The sequence below is a fragment of the Lithobates pipiens genome, unplaced genomic scaffold (assembly GCF_037356315.1).
Source record: "Lithobates pipiens isolate NorthernLeopardFrog02 unplaced genomic scaffold, aLitPip1_a1.2 Scaffold_13, whole genome shotgun sequence".
Classification (NCBI taxonomy): Eukaryota; Metazoa; Chordata; class Amphibia; order Anura; family Ranidae; genus Lithobates; species Lithobates pipiens.
The window spans coordinates 35138646-35146098 of NW_027507718.1; the positions used below are offsets into that span (position 1 = coordinate 35138646).

The following is a 7453-nucleotide window of genomic DNA, read 5'->3' on the forward strand; positions in this document are numbered from 1 at the left end:
CGGTGACACATTTATGAAACAGAATGTAGTCATAAAGAATCAAAATATAATAATGATAGATTTAATGGCGAATGAAATGGGTCACCCATGGGTGCCAAGTATATGTTCGCCCTGATAACTGTATCATATTACAACTTTTATCAACTCCATATACCATGTAAATCATGTATTATTTGTATGTATATGATGTTTTATTATTTATATTGTTAGTCACAAATCATGCTCATCAATTTATTATTCGCCAATAAATGTATTATTATATTTTGATTCTTTAGGACTACATTCTGTATTACAAATGTGTCACCGTTATCTGTTTTATCATGCTTATTATTATTATAATTATGAACAACCCCTAGGGGATTGTGACATTCAACTTGTTCATGGTTATCTCATACACTATTATACACCTCATTTAAAGTCCCAACCCCTTTTTCCTCTTGTTTTCGCATTACATATAGGGATGGAGGCATGCTGATGTTATCTTAGGTTGAGACAGGTCACATTTGTTTCTAGTTTTCAATATAAAGGAATAGTAGCGGAAGTTAATTCTCCTTTAAGGGGGTGTGGCAGGAGGCATATCCTATGCCTACATACGTTTGTTAGTAGGTGTCCCTCATTCCCATCTAAAAATGTTGGCAGGTATGTGTCTTGGACCACCTTGCCTGGGACTTCACCCCGTAATATGCCATTTATATAAACACTGCAAGAGAGACTGTATCTATGCAGCTCTGGGATGTTTGGCTCCTATGCCCAATCTGACTTGAGCTCCTCCCACACTGACATTTAATATGGTCACTGACTATACCCATGACATCACTACTGGAGGGATTTAACTGATTGCCAACCGGCTCACCCATATATACGTTGACAGAATGGCGCAGCTGGGCAAAACAACACATGGGTATGTTGTTCCCTTGTAGAGCCACCGGAGGTGCGTGTGCACACCCGCAGCATGGCAGGGTACCCGATGTGTGTGGCCGGCGGGCGCAATCGCGGGCACAAGAGCCAGAACGGGGATTTGTGTGTGTAAACACACAAATCCCGTTCTGTCAGGTTAGAGGAGACCTATCATTTGTTCCTACTAAGTAGGAACAACGATATGTCTCCTCCCCCTCTCGATCCCATGCCCATACAGTGAGAACACATCCAGGGAACGCACATTTAACCCCTTGATCGCCCCCTAGTGTTAACCCCTTTCCTACCAGTGACATTTACACTGTAATCAGTGCTCTTTTATAGTTCTGATCGCTGTCTAAATGTCAATGGTCCCAAAAATGTGTCAAAAGTGTCCGATCTGTCTGCTGCAATGTGGCAGCACTGCTAAAAATCACAGATCACTGCCAGTACTAGTAAAAAAAAAAAATAATAATAAAAATGCCATAAATCTTTCCCATACTTTGTAGACCCTATAACTTTTGCACAAGCCAATCAATATATGCTTATTGCGATTTTTTTTACCAAAAATATGTAGAAGAATATATATTGGCATAAACTGATGAAGAAGTTTGTTTTTAAAAATATTTTTGGGGATATTAATTATAGTAAAAAGTAAAAAAAAAAAAAAAAAATATATATATATATATATATATATATATATATATATATATATATATATATATATATTTCAAAAAATTTTGTTTATAGCACAAAAAATTTAAATTGCAGGAGGTGATCATATACCACCAAAAGAAAGCTCTATTTGTGGGGAAAAAATTATGCAAATTTTGTTTGGGTACAGCATTTTATGACTGCACAATTGTCAGTTAAAGCGATGCAGTGCCAAATTGTAAAAAGTGCTCTGATCACGAAGGGCGTAAAATCTTCCGGAGCTGAAGTGGTTAATAAAAAGGGTCTAAATAACCCCTATGTCAGTAATGGCGAACCTTGGCACCCCGGATGTTTTGGAACTACATTTCCCATGATGCTCAACTACACTGCAGAGTGTACAAGCTTCATGGGAAATGTAGTTCCAAAACATTTGGGGTGCCAAGCTTCGCCATCACTGCCCTAAGTACAACTTTGCTCTTACCATACTACAGTGGTAGAGCCATCTAGTGGCAAAACAACTAACTGCACCTGCCAACAAGTTCTGTCATGGCTTTTTGCTTTTTACAATGGGCAGAAGGGACAGCGTGGATTTCCATAGACTTGTATGGAAAGAGAAACAGTTCTGAATTGAAAAAAAGCTTAACCCTAAAAAGAATACAAATGCTTTAAAATTCTACAGAGTTACCATACCAGAATTTACTCCTTATAGCATTACCGCTTAATGCTGCTTCCCAGTGGCCCTTTAGGTGGCTTTAATACCCGGGAAGTAACGCCGCTAGTCTATAATATTTAAATAATGTGATTGGCTCTCACATGATCGGAGCTTGTAATCAGAAGCTGTGACGAGAGTTGTTGGTGACAGCTCAGTCACATGCTTGCAGCACACAACCTCAGGCTGCCATGGATGCATATGTGAGATGACTTGGCATTAACATCCACTTTATATATAGGTGTTATGCAGTTGGCAAGGGGTTACCTTTGGTGATCTGGTGCAGGAAGTTAGCCACTTTTAGCACTAAAAGCCAGCATCTTCCTTTCTGCTACATGCTAGGTGGAGTCACATACAGAAGATGACTTGTAGATTATAGCTTAGATAACGACGTCACTGTTCTTGCCCATAGACAATGGTATGAAAGAATTTCCGCTAATCAGGTTTCCCCTTCAACCCAGACTCATGTTGGATGTTATCAATGTGTAGTGTCTGTGTGGATGATCAGCTGTTGATGCTAACAGTGACGTGTGAATACAATTTGTTCTGAAAAGATAATGATAAACCTAGTAGGCCAAGTATAATGAATCTGTCACTTCCTATAGAAAATATTCTTCCAATGCTGCTCTGTTAGGGAGAATCACTCATGTATTGTACTGGTGACCACTGAAAAAAGTAAGGGGTGGTGCACACTACTAATTTCATGTATCATAACGTTGCATGATGGCCTTGTAGGGCCTCCTGTGTGTGATGTTCTTTTGAGCGTAAAGTAAAGATTATATACTCTGTTCTTATGTTTTGCTTCCATTAAACGATTAAAAACTCAAGAAATACTGTTGAAAAAGAAAAATGTAAGGGGAAATCCAAAATCCTAAAGTTGTCCCCAAAGCAAATAGTAAGAGGATTTCCTCCAATGGGGAACTGTCTAAAGCAGGGTACATATGGAAGTTTTTTTTGTTCTTGTTCATAGTTACACAGTTAGTAAGACTGAATAAAGACACCAGTCCATCCAGTTCAACCTGAGTGAGTGTGTGTCTTGAAGGGTGAACAAATAAACCTGACAGATCCCCTCATCCACACAAAGTGATGTGGATGCAGGGATCTCCTCCACCGCACTATTGTATTCTGACAGCGGGGACTACCCTCTGTCAGAATACACAGATCAGTGCTGCATATACAGTATATATTTACTAGCACTGCCATTTCATAGTATAAGGACTTATATATTGTTCTTCCTGCTGGTTCTCACAAAGTTTTCAAAAAGATTTTGAAAGTTTTTAAATTTTTAGTTTTTTATTGGATATTATTATGGTATTATTAAGGATGGGCCCTTGATTTGCATGGTTCAAAGCTCTCCTTAGGTGCATGCCCACAAAATATGTGCAGATGTTGCTTGTGCTGGACACACACAGGCAGCCCAGAGGGGTAAGAACAATGATGTTAGATGTTTTTTTATAAAATAGATATATATTATAGTGCATGATCGATTTAATCTTTTTCTGTGTATACCTAGGAACTAAATGCAATGCCTATAACTTATATATTTACTACAAATTCTTCTAAATTTTTTGTATGTAATAAGCAATAACAAAAAATAAATAAAAACCAAAAACGGAGGGTACCTTGTTCTTCTTTATGCCCCGCCTACCTATCCATCTCCTGCTGTGATTGGGCTCCTGTGTATTCCCCCACAGTGCTGCCGGGTCCCCCCTCCCCCGCCGACTGCTGCGGTAGATCTGTCATGATGGAGAGCAGGGAATGGGCCGGTAAATGTGTAATTTACTGCCCCATGTCTTGTCTTAATGAATAGGGTCAGTGATCCATGCCAGTGGCGGCTGGTGACGTTTTAGAATAGGGGGGCGCAAGACCCCACCCCTCCACGTTTGGCCCTCCCATTTCTCATAAGCCACGTCCCTTATAGAATCCACATCATATACCAGGCTGCACATTATACACAGAGCTCTGAACATCATATACCAGGCTGCACATTATACACCGGGCTCTGCACATCATATACCAGGCTGCACATTATACACCGGGCTCTGCACATCATATACCAAGCTGCACATTATACACCGGGCTCTGCACATCGTATACCAGGCTGCACATTATACACCGGGCTCTGCACATCGTATACCAGGCTGCACATTATACACCAGGCTCTGCACATCATATACCAGGCTGCACATTATACACCAGACTCTGCACATCATATACCAGGCTGCACATTATACACTGGGCATATCAATATTAGCCACTTACTGATAAATGTGGTAAATGAAAATCATGTTTGTCCCTTCAGATAATTTCATACGAACACTCAACCCCTTCATGGCAGGTTCCCTCCGCACTCACCCCTCCACGGCATGGTTCCCCCCCGCACTCAGCCCTTCCATGGCATGGTCCCCCCGCACTCACCCCTCCATGGCACAGTCCCCCCCTGCACTCAGCCCTTCCACGGCACGGTCCCCCCACACTCAGCCATCTGCGGCATGGTCCCCCCTTTATTTAACCATCCTCGGCATGCTCTCCCCCGCACTCAGCAATTCTGCAGCACGGTCCCCCCGCACTCAGCCTGCCGCGGCTTCTCCCCTCAGCCAACCTGATCTGCCTCCTGTCCGGATTGGCAGGGAGGAGAATCTGGAAGACAATAGCGGATATTGATTCGCTATTTTCACAAGTGGGTGGGTTCACTGTGCGCCGAGCCCAACCTTTTTCAAGTGAATTAGAGCCTCAGGCTCTAATCATGTGGCTTGCAAAAATAAAAATAAATGCATACAAATGTATGAGTCCGGTGCCCCGCATTCATGCATCCCCGCATGCAAACTAGGGGGGTGGCACCCCTCCGCCCCTAATGTACTGGCTGCTCCTGCGTGTAAATGTTAGAAAATTTGTGCAGCCAACACGACTATTTCTGGTCATCTTACAACCACAATTCCTTACCTGGAGGCACACACGTATTCATAAATGCACGTACATGCACACTCATGCTCTCTCTGTCCACCTCCTGCTTTTCCTTGTTACACATACCTCCCAACTTTTTGAGATGGGAACGAGGGACGCCTATTAGCAAACATATATAGGCATAGGACACACCACAAGTGCTTTTTAACCACTATTATTCCTTTATATTGGCTTTCAAAATTTACAAATGCAGCAATTTAGAAATTGGATGAAAGGTTTAGCGCTGGGAAACGCGTTTTGAAACATAAAAAGTTCATTTTATATACCACTATATAGATCAGACCAAAATGAGGAGGAAAGAGGGACAGAGGGACATTGCTCCAGATCAGGGACAGTCCCTCTGAACCAGGGACAGTTGGGAGCTATGAGTTACATCCAGTATCAAGAGGGACATCTGCTGGATCAATCTGTTATTGAACCACTAAAAAATGTACCCACTTTTATCCATTAGAAATATCACTCTACTTCTAATTGAATATAAATAGGAATCATAGAATAATACTTCAGGCAAATTTTTTAAGCAAAGGAATTTTCTAAGCAGAATTGCACAAAAATACATTTGAAAAATAAATGTTTCAAGCCAATGACAAAACAAAACATTAAATTCACTATATATGATGGTGTTGTTCGATGAAACCAGGAAAAGATAACCTATAAAATCTATTTAGGAAACTAGAAATTCATCTGTGATTTATAAAAATAATAAAAAAATGTCCTTCGGACCGGAATCGAACCAGTGACCTAAGGATTACAGCTTGGTAATTCCACTACAGTCCTCCGCTCTACCAACTGAGCTACCGAAGGATCTCCGAATACAGTGTTCTCTGACTTTGTACAGGAGATATACACATATGTTGCCGGATACACGTCATATTTTGTTATCCTGCAATGCAAATCCACGAGTTGCTCTCTCGCTGTACTCCTTCATTTAGGAATATGTGTAGTTACCTATTTCGAGTATCCTGTTTGTATATACAGTAAATGGCTCTCTGCGCTGTGCAGAACTAGTTCATCAGTCTTTAAATATCTCTCTTGTAGTCACAGCTTGTTAACAGTAATAGTGTTTTACTGACATCAAGTGGTAAGACTAGCAAACTGCAACAACCGCTGCAATCAAACGCCTGCTGGACTAGAATGCATCAGGTCTCTGTCATAATCTCCAACCTATCAAAAACTCCAACCGCTTGTACTGCGCATGCACGACAAGGGCTTTCTTTTGCACGTCGGATTGCGACGTAAAAGTCATCAACTACCAACTCCTCTTGCAGTCGCACCGCGCCTGCGTGTAACGCACGAAAATCATTCCCTCAAATTCTCCAACTGTTATAACACCAGTGCGCATGCGGGGGAACATTACCATCCCCAGTCATCTTCCGACCGTCTCACACACGTAAACCAAAGGAGATACATGGACGATTAATCAAAAATAAAGAGTTTTATCATACGAGATTCAAAGCAATGAACATGATGAACTGGGACGATAATGTACAGAACAATGTATTTGCAGAACTATGTTGACACTCGCATACATAAACACTATGGATGAGCTCCAGCGTGTTCGCACACCCCACGTGCAGAGCCCACCAGGAAGTCGGCACTGCACTGCGCTAATCACAGGCAGTGAGACATTGTCCCGATGCGTGGCTGCAGAGATCGGGAAATGTCTTACTGCCTGTGATTAGCGCAGTGCAGTGCCGACTTCCTGGTTTGCTCTGCACGTGGGCTGTGCGAACACGCCTGAGCTCATCCTTAATATCCACACATTGTTCTGTACATGATCTTGCCAGTTCAGGGGATGTTAGTCTTCCGGTACAATCTGAACGTAAGATTGTCACGTAACAGGCATCAAAAACTCTCACCGCTGCAGCACGACTGAGGCATCAAATAGACCAACTCTTCTCTCACCGCCGCAGTACGACTGAGGCATCAAATAGACCAACTCTTCTCTCACCGCTGCAGTACGACTGAGGCATCAAATAGACCAACTCTTCTCTCACCGCTGCAGTACGACTGAGGCATCAAATAGACCAACTCTTCTCTCACCGCCGCAGTACGACTGAGGCATGAAATAGACCAACTGCTCTCTCACCACTTCAGCGCGACTGAGGCATGAAATAGACCAACTGCTCTCTCGTTGCCACAGCAAGACTGAGGCATCAAATAGACCAACTGCTCTCTCACCACTGCAGCGCGACTAAGGCATCAAATAGACCAACTGCTCTCTCGCCGCCG

General features: G+C 42.3%; 1 non-coding gene across 1 annotated transcript; it reads right to left on the reverse strand.

Moving 5' to 3' along the window:
• Positions 1-5934: 5934 nt before the first annotated feature.
• Positions 5935-6025, reverse strand: TRNAY-GUA (transfer RNA tyrosine (anticodon GUA)). The gene is given in 2 exon segments: positions 5935-5970; positions 5989-6025. It is a non-coding gene; the product is annotated as a tRNA-Tyr (tRNA).
• Between the last annotated feature and the right edge of the window lie 1428 nt (positions 6026-7453).